This window comes from Rousettus aegyptiacus, unplaced genomic scaffold (genome assembly GCF_014176215.1).
Source record: "Rousettus aegyptiacus isolate mRouAeg1 unplaced genomic scaffold, mRouAeg1.p scaffold_m13_p_10, whole genome shotgun sequence".
Taxonomy (NCBI): Eukaryota; Metazoa; Chordata; class Mammalia; order Chiroptera; family Pteropodidae; genus Rousettus; species Rousettus aegyptiacus.
This window is the reverse complement of record NW_023416285.1, coordinates 49,954,202-49,969,118: the sequence shown is the minus strand read 5'-3', so window position 1 is coordinate 49,969,118 and position 14,917 is coordinate 49,954,202. Positions and strand designations below refer to the sequence as shown.

Here is a 14,917-nt window from a genome sequence, read left to right as displayed (position 1 = left end):
TGGTCATTTGAATTTTTTATATTTAAGAATTTTCTGTTTTAATGCATGTTATATTTTTATGTAGGATTCCAAACCTTCCTTCTAACTGGGATTTTACCCACACTTAAGAGATTGGCAGTATTGCTAGTAAATCACTGAGGTCATATCTTTTTACTACCTTAAAAAAAAAAAACACCTCATTATTTATTTTAGTTATTTAATTTTCAATTCATAATTGTCATTCTAATGGGAAGTTTGGTATGACCTTAGGTTTTATGACGATTCTGTGACAGAGGTAGAGACTTTTTCTCTCACCCTATTTTTGAGTATAAAAATTATAGTCAGTGGGCAATGGAGCATAGTAAAAGGATAGATCCAAAACACTGTATCTAAAGTCTAGCTCTCTACAGGCTGCTTAGAATAAATCAAGCCCAGGAGAACTTCCAAAAGTTAAGTCCTGGTTTCTACCACTTATCACAGTTGCCAGTCACTTTTACTACCTGTATTCACAGTGAACTCAGCCCTTGGGTTTGTCGTTGTGGTTGGTCTTAGTATCACTGAAAGAGATAACTGTGGGCAAAATATTGGTATCATCAAGGACCCAGAGCAACCCTTTTGCTCTTTATCAAATGGTCACCAATATGACATAAGAAATAGAGACTTCCCTACCTGCCTCCCCAGACAAATGCCTGAACACAGTATATACCTCAGTCCACTGTTTCCAGAGAACATTTCTTAGCCTGGGGAAGAGCCATTCTGTGCAGAGCAAAACCAATCATCCCCATCCAGAACCAAGGCCAGCCCAAGGGTTTTACTTTGCTTTAAAGTTGGAGTGGCCTCTGCCTCCTGGAACAAACCAATATACTAATTCAACCTCAGCACCAAATCAGGTATGAAGGACTTGATATAGCATTTTCTTCCATATCAAGTTTAAATCTTTAGACTTTGGTTGCTAAACATAATCACAATTTTACCATAGTCTTTGAGAAAAAAAGGAAATGTATTAATATATATTAACTTAATAAAAACATAAAATTATTACAGAAATAATTGAGGGGGAAGAATCCATTATATATTTGAAAAATAAAGTATTTTCTCTAGTAATGTGCTCTATGTGGTTTTTATACATTTAGTTATTAAAATTGACAGAAAAACCAAGTGTATACATATAGTGTTTTTGCCTTAATTTCTTCCAAATTTTTACCTTCAGCAATAACTCTAATATCACAGAGTCTGCTTCCACCACAATATTGACCTGCCACAGATCCCTTTTCTGCTTTGGGCCTCCCTCAAAACTGACAGCTTTGAGGGAGCAGTATTATTAGGTATGAAATATGCTGCCTTCAGAACCCAAAGAGACCTGTTAAGCTTTATGTTTCCATCTTCATAGTGAGAGATTTAAGTTGTACTAATTTGTCTTTTGCTTCCGAGGGAATGTCCTAGCCTGCCCCTGATTGCTAGACACTCTCCCCTGAAATTTCACTGTCCATAGGCCCCTGATGCCTTTCTCCTCACTGTGCACTGCTTTATTGGATGACTCACATACTCAATAGATTTCACAGTACAACATCTTAAAATTTAATTATTTGAGTCTCATTCAGTCTCATTTATTTAATATTTATCTTAGGCACAACAGAAGTTTATAGACTAACTTATTTAATATACCTAACCAATTGTGTGTAATGCTTTCAGAGCCTTACACACTACTGTGAAGGATACAAAGATGATAAGATGAAGGCATTCATAACCTACAAGGACAAACGACTATATAACACAAATACAGAGAAGTGGGCTATGTGGCAGGCAGACTGTGGCAATTAAAGAAGGCATGAGACTATGAAACTGATGGATCCTCAAAGTTCCAAAATGGAACATTAGTGTGTTGGCCGGTATGGGCACCATTTTTTTTAGGAGTCAGTGTGAGCACTTTTAAAGTTCTGTCCCAAGACCTGGATTGGGACTATGGCACCCTCTTCAGTTTTGAAAATAGGGGACCAAACTACCCAAGAAAGAATCAAACAGACCTAGATTCCAACCTATATCTGCCACATTATTATATATATATATGTCCCTGATATTATTATTATGTATATTATACATATAGGCCAAGTTCCTGAACCTCTCTGAGCATTTACAAAATGGACAATAATACCTTCCTCACCCAGTTGTGGTGAGAATCATATTTAATTGCATGCAAAACATCATACAGTGAGCCTTCTATATATTGTTTTTCTTTCTTTAAATTCCATGCCAGAGATAACAGAAAGAAGGGCAAAAAGAGGGGGAAATGCCTTTGATAGGGAATGACAGTGACAGGCAATAGCGTAGAGAAGAGAAAAAAAGGTAGGCAGAGAGGGATGTCAAGAAAATTATAATAACAGCAGTCTATGAATTTAAATCAAAATCACTTATCTTTGAAAAACTAAGGCTTGTTTGTTATCATTACTCACATTATCTGCTTGAGACATTGCCTAAAGCAGGATCCAAGTCTTAAGTTACTATTTCCTGTGACTCCTGGTTATTTCAAAGAACTCTCTCAAACTCTGCCAATAGTAACTCAACAGTAACTCAAGAGTAACTACTGAGATTTACAGAAACCAATATCTGGGTAGGTGTGGTTACAGATTTTAGTTAGATCACCTGTGACTCACCTATCAGAACCCTAAAAAAACAAGCAAACAACAACAACAAAAAGCTTTCATTCCCGGTGAGAACCTTCTAAACCAGCTTTCCTACTGACTTAATATATCAGAAAACTAAAAAATACAGCTTCAAAGTACTGATATCTGAGAAGTGTTGTATACTCTCATAGAGCTTTTCACAATTACTTAAATCCCATTTCTGTCCTTTCTTTGTTTTATATCAGATATCCAGGTTCTAGAGGAAATGTTTTCCCGGGCAGAAAATTTTTAATTTTCATTAATAAAAGATAGATAACATTTACAAGGTGCCAATCTCTACTCAAAGTGCTCAAATGTTATTAACTCATTTCACCTCATAACAACCCTATTAAGTAGGTACTACTATTATTCTCATTTTATAGATGAAGAAGTTAAACAGAAAAGTTAAGTAACTTGCCCAAGGTCTCATAGTTGGTATAATGACAAATATTCTCACCTTCATCTAAGGAGACATGTTATCATCAACCCTGATCTACCATGCCAGACCCAGAGATTTCAATTCCTCAAATGTCAAATTGCTACCAAACATCCACAGTATCGGAAAACTAGATCTTAATCATTCCATTCAGAAGCTCCAATGGGGGCAGTTACAGGCTGAAGGATAAAAGATGAACTCATCCTGTGTCTGAAGCCAGGAAAGCCCACAGTTACTCATTACCACACCCTGAATCTGTCTGATGCTACCGCCAAGCATAAACATGGCAGCTAAGCACCCAGAATGAAGTCACCTTACCACACACATAGGCAAGACTTTCAAGTATCCACAGTTTCACCTGCACAGGAGTCTGTCTAGTCATCTGATTTTTCTCAGCGCTAAGTAAGAATGCATGGAATGATGAAAAGATTGGCCCTAATCTCTGTTAACGCTTTACCCAACCACTGGAGCTGACATAATTTTCTACTCTGTGTCTACATCTATAGTAGTTTGTAGTCAAATATAAGAGTATAAAAGTTAACAGCTCTTCTTCCCACTTAGCAAGGAACACTAGGCTTAAAATAGAATATTCATTCCCTATGTGATTTGCTACTAGAAGACTGTGTTAGTTATATTTCAGAATCAGGTTTAGCAAAACACATGTGGTACACCATGCATAGCTTCACGTACAGCTGAATTCAAAGGTTCAAAGAATGTCATCAGAATCTGATATCTCTCCACTTTGATTTATCAAGTAGGTTCTCCTTTCATGTGAGTATGTCCCTTAACAACTTCAAGTACAAAGGCAAAACGTGTGCCTTTTTTCTAGTCAATCATACAAAAGTCCCAGGAATTGTAACTGGGCCTGGTTGACTCGACTTGAATCGAATGCCTATCCCTAAACATATCACTGTGGCTATAGAAATGCTATGCTATGATTGGCATGTGTATGTTACAGACAATCCTGGAGACAGAAGAGAAGAGAAATGATGGTTCCTCAGAGGGAACTCAGTGTTAGGTAATCAGAAGAATTGGGATGAATGCTAGGCTGGGCAAGCGAAAACAATGGCAATGGAGCCCGGGGCAGAGCGTAGTCTCTGAGAGGTGTAGTAATAGGGACATAGCTACAGAGTGAAGATTTATGTGTTAGTAAATCTCTTCATGTACATTTGTACACTAGGATAAAGGGAGTTAGTGTAGGAGTATTTTGGTCCCTATTATGATTGTGGTAAATAAAACTGCCTCTAAATGCATAATTCAGTTAAATGTGAAACATACAGAATAATTTTATCATTTTATTTGGCCTGGAAGTTAGGTTCTATTCCTGTTCTTTTGACCAAATGGTTCCTCAACTCACTGAAAACTGAATTCATTCACATTCGTTCATTCATATGCTCACATATTCATGCAATCCAGAAGAATCTTCTAAGTATCTGCCATGTGAAAAGCACTAGGGTTCACCCTTAAATAAGTAACATCCTTTGAAGGTGAATCCGCTAAGTAGTATCCTACCTACTCTCCCCCTATGGACTGTTGTTCTTCCCACTAGCTCTGTGAAGTAAGTCTGTGATGCTTTTGACATTTATGACAGAATAAAACAAAAATTTATTTTGAAGCTTTTTATAACGGAAGGTTCCAAACAAACATGGAGAGTATAAACTGTAATGGACTCATCACTTAGCTTTGACAATTATTAGACATGGACAATCTTGTTCCATCTATACTCCCATCTCTTAATATTTTGAAGCAAATCCTAGACATCATATAATCTGTAAATACATTAGCAATTATCTCTAAAAAGTAAGGACTCTAATTTTTTTGACAAAGTCATTTATCGTTATCACATAAAGTCGAACATTGTAATTGGTTGGTATGTTTCTTAAATCTCTTTTAATCTGTAGGTTCCCCTTATGCCTCTTTTTATTTATTTCGCCTTGAAAATTTTTTTTTAACAAACCAAGTCTTTTGTCCTACACTACAAGGGTGAATTTTAAAGCTACTTTCACAGAGCTTTTACAGCAGTAAGTTGACAGACCCAGCACAGTGTTTAAGAGCAAGATTTCTACGGCCCAGCTGTCCGGGTTCATATCATGGCTCTGCCACTTATAAGCCACATGACTTAACCTCCCTGTGCCTCAGTTTTGTCATCTTTAAAACAGGGGCAACAATAGTGCCTATTTCATTGGATTAAATGAGGATTAAATGGCCTCGTGGAGGGAGCCAGAAAAACATGGCAGAGCGAGAGACGTCCTCAGATCTCCCCCCTTGAAACAAGAATAAAATGAACATCTAAAACTCAACAAAAAGCACCTGAACTGCACACCAGCATGTCTGAGCATGGGATTTGCGCATAAGAGCTACCACAGGTCAGAACCCCGGGTGTTGGATGTTGAGCAGCGGACTGGAGAAATAAAGAAGCGGCCTCTCCCAGCCTCCAGAGCTCCCTACAGGAGGAGGGAGAAGGGAGAAGGAGTGGTGACTTCCCTGAACATCCCTACCTGGGAGTGCTGTGAGTTCCACGCAGACAGCAGCAGGGACTAGTCATCGTGGAAGAAAGCAGAGAAGCGGGGCAGGACTGCAGAGGAACAACAGTTGATTTTTTTACCACCCGGGTTGCAAAACTGAGGCTGAGTGCAGCCCCCCTAACCCAGAGGACTCCTCTCCCCATACCCAGGGAAACTGCACCACAGAGCTCCAGGGGAATCTGAGCAAACACTGTGAAGACCATCGCTGACACTGACAGAGACTGAAATTGAGGGTAGTGAGCATACTTATCTATCAGAAAATAAAAAGGCATTTTTAAAGCTTTACATAAAGCAGGAATCCAAGAGGCTTAGTCTCCACCTACTGGAAACCAAAAGAAAAGCATCTTCTTTGCCGCAGGCTAAAGAGAGACCTTTATATAATAAACATTCTTTCTGGGAAAAAAGCAGAATGCACTTCCATTAATGCACAGGGGGGAAAATAGTCCATTAAATACCATGAACAAACAAGGTGACAAGGCATCTCAGGAAGAAAGAGAAAAATCTTCATAAAATAAGCTTACTGACATAAATATGCAACTTAAATGACAGAGAATTCAAGATGGTTCTTCTGAAAAACCTGTGACTTCCAAAACGAGTCATATTAACAATTTCAGGAATTGAAAAAAAAACTAAGAGATAAGCAAAGCAAGGAGATTGAAACCCTCAAAAAGAACCTAACAGAACTTCTGGAGATAAAGAACACACTGCAAGAGTGGAAAAATGAAATAGCAAGCTTGGGAAATAGAGTTGATCAAATGGAGGAAAGGATCAGTGATATGGAAGACAGAAATCTAGAAATAAATCGGAAGAGAGAAACCAAAGAATGCAAAATAATGAAAGAGAAATTCAAGAATTAGCTGATACCATCAGGAGAGGAAACATAAGAATAATGGGCATTATTGAAGGTGAGGAAAGGAGCAGGGAGTAGAAACACTTTCAGACAAATTGTGGACAAGAATTTTCCAAATCTAAGGAATGAGCTGGAGCTTGGAATTCAAGAAGTCAATAGAACACACAATTATTTCAACCCAAAAAAGCCTTCACCAAGACACATTGTATTAAAGTTATCAAAAATCAACGACAAAGACAGAATTCTCAGGGTAGCCAGGGAAAAGAAAATGGTAACTTGTAAAGGAAAACCCGTTAGATTATCATTGGACTTCTCAGCACAAACCTTACAACCAAGAAAGGAACAAAATCAAATATTTAAACTATTAAGTGAAAGGAACTACCAGGCTAGAATAAAGTATCTAGCCAAGCTCTCCTTTAGATAGAAAGAAAAATTAAAGCCTTTCCACACATACAAAAATTGAGAGAATTCTCCACTTTGAGGCCTGTACTACAGGAAATACTGAAAGGAGTAAGCTCACCTAAAACAAAATGACAAAAAAAAAATTACATAATTAGGAGTAGAGTGACTATCAGGCAAATAGAAGCAGAGGAGTGCAACCCTTATAAGAGCAAGACATTATAAACTTAAATAATAAGAAGAGAATTGCTATAACGAGATAGTAATGGACATTCAGCATACATAGGGACAAATTGAGATAACGATGACTGAAAAGGGAAGGATTCAAAGATCCAAATTCGCAAAGGGGAATGGAGGTAAGGCATGTGCAGAAGAAAATAAACAACTGTATATATGTAACTATCTTTTACGTATTCATAATGGTAAACACACACCAAAGATTCAGAACTGAAGTATAAAACATAGAACAAGAAGAACCAGAGGCAAAACCCACAAAAGCCAACCAAAATAAAGAAAACAGAAACAAAAGGACAAGGAAGCGATGGAAACACTGAGCTACCAGAAAGCAAAAGATAAAATGGCTATAAGAAGACCTCAGATTTTAATAATCACCCTAAATGTAAATGGACTGACTCACCAATAAAAAGATACAGAGTTGCAGAATGGATCAAAAAACAAAACCCAACCACATGCTGCCCCAAGAGACAAAAATCTCAGTTCCAAAGACAAATATAGACTCAAAGCGAAAGGGTAGAAAATGATATTTCAAGCAAATGGCATTCAGAGAAAGGTGGGAGTAACAGTGCTAATATCAGATGAAATAGACTTCAAAATAAAAAAGGTAAAGAAAGATACTGAGGGATACTTCATAATGATAAAGGGAATCATACACCAAGAAGACATAACAATTATTAATATCTATGCTCCCAATCAGGGAACCCCGAAAATGTAAAGCAATTACTAACAGAACTAAATGGAGAAACAGACCGAAACACTGTTGTAGTAGGGGACCTAAATACCCCCACTGTTGAATATGGACAGATCATCCAAACAGAAAACCAATAAGGAAGTGACATCCTAAAGGACACATTAGACTAACTGGACATAATTGACACTTACAGAGCCTTCCATCCCAAAACAGCTGCTTATACATTCTTCTCTAGTGCACATGGAACATTCTCAAGAATTGACCACAATCCTGGCCACAGAGATAGCCTCAACAAATATGAGAGGGTTGAAATCATACCAACCATATTCTCTGATTATAATGCTTTGAAACTAGAGATCACCTGCAAAATGAAAGTAGGAAGAAACACAAATACATGGAGATTAAACAACATGCTACTGAAGAATAACTGGGTCAGAGAAGAAATAAAAAGAGAGATCAAGAGATACATAGAAATGCATGATCATGATGGTACAACATACCAAAACTTGTGGGACACAGCAAAAGTGGTCATAAGAGGAAAGTTCATACCATTATAGGCCTACCTCCAAAAACAAGAATGAGCCCAAATAAACAACCTAACGCTTCATCTTAAAAAAACTAGAAAAGGAAAAACAACCTAAGCCTAAAGTCAGCAGAAGGAAAGAAATCATCAAAATTAGAGCAGAAATAAATGAAATTGAAAACAAAAAAATAGTAGAAATAATAAATATAACAAAGAGTTGGTTCTTTGAGAAGGTTAATAAAATTGATAAACCCCTGGCTAGACTCACTAAGGAAAAAAGAGAAAAGACACAAGTAAACAAAATTAGGGATGAAAGAAGGGAAATTACAACTGACATTGCAGAAATACAAAGGATCATACAAGAATACTATGAAAACGTATATAGCACCAAATTTAATAACCTAGAAGAAATGAACCAGTACTTAGAAAAATACAATCTTCCTAGACTGAATCAAGAAGCTCCGGAAAATCTAAATAGACCGTTCAGCAGTATGGAAATTGAAACAATCATCAAAAACCTACCAAAATGTAAAAGTCCAGGACCAGATGGCTTCACCAGTGAATTCTATCAAACATTCGAAGATTTAATACCTATTCTCCTCAAACTTCCAAAAAATCGAAGAGAAGGCGGTACTTCCCAACTAATTTTATGAGGCCAGTATTACTCTGATACCAAAACCTGGTAAAGATAACACAAAAAGGAAAACAACAGATCAATATCTCTCATGAACAAAGATGCAAAAATCCTAAATAAGGTACTAGCAAAACCAAAATGTCGTACGATAGATGATTGGCTAAAGAAGTTGTGGTACATGTATACAATGGAATATTACTCAGCCATAAGAAGAGATGAAATACTGCCATTTGTGACAACAAGAATGAATGGACCTTGAAATAACCATACTAAGCAAAATAAGCCAGACAGAAAAAGTTGAAAATCACATGATATCACTTATATGTGGGCTAGAAACCTAAAAGCAACAAATTAACAGGACAAACAGAGACTTATGGACATGAACTATAGACTAGTGGGTACCAGAAGGTAGGGGGTGGGGGAGAAGGAGGGAGATAGATGGTAAAAGGAGGTCAAATATAGGAGAGTAGGGGAAGGGTGAAGTGGGTAAAGGGGATCAAATATATGGTAGCTGAAGGAAACTGGACTTTGGGTGGTAAACACACAATAGAATATACAAATGTCAAATTATAATGTACACCTGAAAATTATATAATTGTGTTAACCAATGTTACTCCAAAAACTTAATTTAAAAAATGGCCTAGTGGATATACAATAATTAGGATAGTGATGCTTAGAATACAGTAAATAATATACAGATAATGAAATTGAGGGGCAATGAAGCTGACTCGTCCAAGGTCCCAAAGCTAATTGGCAGGGCAGGAACTAGAACATCGATTTGTCCCCCTGTTTTAATATTATTTCAAACACTGATAAATGAAGGTTGTCATGTAGTGGGCATTACACTAACACTGACCAGGACATTACCACCATTCTGTTGTTAAATCACTGCTTTGACTTTGGGCATCATCTTAGACATCAGTCTTCTGATCTGCAAAATGAGAGAGTTGGAGATGTATCTAAAATGTCTGAAATCCCTCTTAGAGGAAATTCCAGAAAAGATGCCCCGGTAAGCCTTGTGGGGGAGTTGTCCAGGCCACCACATTGCAGCACCTCCAAATCAGCACCAACCACAGAATCTTTAGATTTCCTGAAAGAGCATCTGCCCCTCCTTCCAACAATGAACCTTGAGCCACCCTCAGGCGCTGGGAGATAAGCCTCACAGCATCAGTCACTACTTCCTCAGCTGACTCAGGGGCCAGGCCTGGTACCCACCGCTCCCCATGCTACGTGACACATAATCATGACTCACAAAGGCCCTAATGGCAGCTTCTCATATTACTCTCCAGTGGCCAGCCATGTGAGGGGAATGCCTCTCCCAGATAGGCAGTTTCTGCAGCAGGAGACCATCCTTGCTGGACATAACTGTTGCTTGCCTTTGCTACTCCAAGGCCTGGTAGCCAAATGGGGCCTTTATCCCACAGAGGCAAGCAAGGTACAACTGATCCACTCCTCAGGCAGACATCTGGTGGGGCCTTGAGGATGTGAAAGGTGGTCTACAGAGCAGCCTCAAAGCTGCAGAGGGACAGCTAGAGCAGTCCAGCCTTTCCAAACATTGCTCGTCATGAGCTTTTTTTTCTCTCAGGCGTCGTGCTTCCATTTCAATTAATACAAAAAGATGATTTATATCATCTCAATTTGACCACCTAAAATAAATTACTTACCAAAAAACATTTTCCTTGTATCCAAACCTAGTATCTTCAGAGTTTAAGCTCCCCGAAATTCTGAACATATTTTTAAACCACTCAGAAGGAGGGCAAGAGAGACTGAGAAGGGGAATGAAGCAGGGAGGTTGCCATAAGATTCTCCCCCAAATATAGGCATTCTGCCTCCAGTTAAAATACAGGCTGTCCTGAGACTGGGCAGGGCTTCTGTCCTCACGGGCATCTTTTTGAAGTATATGTGTCAGGGGCAGTTCGACCCTCACAAACTGGAAATCTCTAAAGTCATCCCACACATCTCTGATGAAGGAGCACTGGGCTATGCCCCAAATTATTCACAAACACCCAGGTTCTTATTTACAAGCATTGGATTTAATAAATTTCTTCATAGATGCTTTTCCCCTAAATCTGCAGAGCAGCATGTATATATGTTAAAATGAGAGAAAGAATATGAAAGGTATTAATTGGGGTTCTCTGGAGAAACAGAACCCTTAGGATGTGTCTATATATAGGGAAAATTTTATTTTAAGGAATTTGCTTGTGTAATTATGGAGGCTGGCAAGTCCAAATTCTAATGTCCAAAAGGCCTGTTACCAAGGGAAGAGCCGACATTGCAGTTCAAGTCTGAAGGCCGTCAGCTGCAGCATTCCTTGCTCTTGCTCAGAAGTCAATCTTTTGTTCTATTCAGGCCTTCAACTGATTAGATGAAGCCCACACACATTATACAGGGAAATCTGCTTTACTCAGTTCACCAATTTAAATGTTAATCTCATCTAAAAGCATCCTCACAGGAACATCCAGAATATTTGACCCAATATCTGGGCACCATGTCCCAGCCAAGTTGACACATACAAGTAACCACCACAGGATGCAAGTGGGAGGAGGAAGAAAGGAGATAAAACTGCCCTGAGCTCAGATCCAAAAATCAGGGTAGAACTACCTTCCTGCCCTCATGTCCTCTCCCAACAGGGACTTGCCAGACAATAAGGTGCATGATATCAACATGCACAGGTAGAGACCCTTCTCCTTCCCACTCCCCCCCCCCACCAGACATTCCTTTATCCATGTATTCTAGACTATTTCACTGAGTGCCCTATGTGCCAAGTGCTGGGGCCAAGCTGCAATTAAGACTCAATTCTTCCGTAACTTAAAAATGGTTAAAAAGGTAAATTTTTTTAATGCCTACAGCACCTAGTATTCCTAGATGGTCTCCCATCCAAGTACTAACCAGGCCTGACCCTGCTTAGCTTCCAAACTCAGATGAGATCGAGCATGTTCAGGGTGGCATGGCCATAGAGAAAGGTAATTTTTATGTTGTCTATTTTATCACAATTTAAAATTTAAAAAATGTTTTTTAAAGACTCAATTCTTGCCAGTACAGGTCTCAAAGTCCAGAAATAGAGGACAACTACAAAGCACAATTTCAGTGTAGGAGCTCACCCAGGGTAAGACAAGGCAAGCCAGAGAAACCAGAGCCCACATGGGTCAAGAGAAACTGCGCTTCACTCACCTGTTCACCTCTCCTTTCTCTCCACTCTGAGCAAAGCTGCCCTGGATGGAAGAATCTCCTGGCACACTGCCAGTCAGGCTGCACGCCAGATCCTCCTTATTGCCCAAATGTGATAATCTCACTCTGCAGTCCTACGACTTCACAGTACCACGCTGCAGACTGAAAACTTGTTTTAAGTTGTAAAGTTTGTTAGTATTTATTCACTAAAAGTGACGATGTATGTTTACTCTTCCAATTTTTATTGATGAAAAAAAAGCAATATTATAGTAATATTTTAAAAATTCAGCCTTAATCTCCCCACCTGATCATGCCCAACCACAGCTGTCAAATCCTCAGACCGAACTTTGTCATTATCTGTGGCTACCCTATATCTCTCACATCCTACTTCCAATTTGCCAGGAAATCCTATCAATTCTACCTTCACATTATGCCCAGAATCTCCCAATTTCCCACACCTCCACTGCGACCACCCCGATCTGCAACACTAGCATTCCCCTGCATACTCCTGCCAGAGCCTGTTAATACTGGACTGCCTGCTTTCACCCTTGCCTTCCAATAATCCACTCTCCCCACACAGTGGCCAGAGTTGTCTTTTAAAATGTAAGACCATGCCATGCCTCTGCAAAATCTTCCAATAGCTTCCCACCTCACTCACAGTAATGATTCATTACTTCTTGAACTCATATCCTCCTACTGTCCCTCCTGCCTCACTCTGCCCATTACCACAACCTCTTTGCTGTTGTATGGTGAATGCCAAGCCTGTCTCAGGACCTTTGCACTGGCTGTACCCTCTGCTCAAAACACTCTTTCCCCATACATCCACATGGATAATTTCTCCAGCTCCCTCAAGTTTCTGTTCAAATATTATCTTCTACTTAAAACTGTAACACCCACCAACACTTATTACTCTGATTTATCTTTTACTTTTCTATAGCAGATATTACAGAATATTCTAATAGTCCAACATATTATATAATTGAATTCTTTGTTATATTTCTTGTTTACTTGTTGTCTCCATATCACTAGAATGATAACTCCATTAGGACAAATATTTTTTATTAAGTTTATTGGGATAACATCGGTTAATTACAAATTATATAATTTTCAGGTGTACATTATAATTTGACATCTATATATTCTATTGTATGATTACCACCCAGAGTCCAGTTTCCTTCAGCTGCCATATATTTGATGCCCTTTATCCACGTCACCCTCGCCCAACCCCCTACATTTGACCCCCTTTACTCTGTCTATCTCTTCTCTCCTCCTCCACCCCTTACTCTCTGATAACCACTAGTCCATTAGGACAAATATTTTAAACTATTTCTCTCATGATTGTGTCTCAAAGTCCCTGGAATAGTGTCTGGCTCATAGTTAAATAAATAGTTGTTGAATGAATGTTGAGAACAAAGTTCACATTCGCAAAGCAACTCTCTAGTCCCAAACACCCTACTTCTCTGGGCTCCAAATCTAGGAGAAGGACATGAAAATATTTCCTATAAAAAGTTCAGAAAGTCTTCTTAGACTACTATTCCTTATGTGATCACACATGTCACTACAGTATATTGGAAACTTTTGATCAGAGCAACCTAGACACAGACACTGGACCGAATAAAACCAATGAACATGGTTGGTTGACATTCGTTTAGAACAAGTTCACATGCCAAGAGGTGGCAGAACCACATGTCCCTTCAGTCACCAACAACTATTTCCTGACACCCTCCCTGCAAAAAACATTATAAATGTTGCTGTATTTGTAGTAATCCCAGGTATTTAGTAATAAAAAGGTTTTCTTTTTTATGTTTCAAAAGAACATCAATTGCCTTTGATGTTCCTATTAACAGGCACTCTGTGTAAGTAACACATAGTGGAGAATGGGAAAGACATATGTTGGGGTGTGAAGGTCACATGACACCCTAAGTATAATAGATACAAATCAGGGTAGCTCCTGGGCTGACATCCCAGTGGCCAAGTCTCTGTTACCTGCACCTCTCCTCTTCTAATAACTGATCCCTCCGTCCCTTCCCCAGCCACCAGCTCCAGACTCGGCCAACCAAAGTTCTCCCCTCTATCATTTCTAAGTGGTGCTAGCAAGAAAGAACCTCCTTCCTCACAGACTGTTAAGCCAAAAGGGTTTAAAACAAAAGAGTCAATTAAAATAAGAATATAAATTCATTAATGAATCAGTGAGTAAATGAATGAACTGATTTTTAAAACCAAGTAACTATATCGAATTAGAAGAAAGAACATTAATTTTGGAGCCAGAAAAATCCCAATTCTGAATCTCAGCCCTATCACTTAATATATTTCAGCTTTGAGAAAGAAATGCAGCTCCTCTTGAGTCCTACATCTCCTCCTAGAAAGTCATTGTTAGAAAAACACCTAACACCAACTGGCTATATAGGCCATTCCCCTTAACACATTAGAATGACAACGGCGACCCAAAACCATTACAGCTTTTTGACATTGGAAATATGGAGATTTAAATTCCATCTATTGGCTTTCAACTAAATGATAAAGTTATGGTTTGTGGATTTTTAAAGCATATGACCAAAAAGATATTTTTATCAAAGTTACTGTATTTGAAGTAAGCTTTCAAAAATATTTCCTTTTTTAAGGTAAAGATTTTTGCAAATGAATCTGATAACCTCACAACAGCTTTGTTGATTTTATGTGCTGTTGAACACTGTTTGACTCCGTGTATAATATATAAGTGAATAAAATATGGCAAGACTTACTCTATACACCAACAGTAAAGAAATAAGTAGAAACTTTCTGTCAAGGAAGAATTTAACAAAGTTTTTTTGAGATT

At 38.5% G+C, this 14,917-nt stretch overlaps 1 pseudogene; it reads right to left on the bottom strand.

Annotated features, from left to right (window-relative positions):
- Positions 1-11,774: 11,774 nt before the first annotated feature.
- Positions 11,775-11,893, bottom strand: LOC118608994 (annotated as a pseudogene).
- Between the last annotated feature and the right edge of the window lie 3,024 nt (positions 11,894-14,917).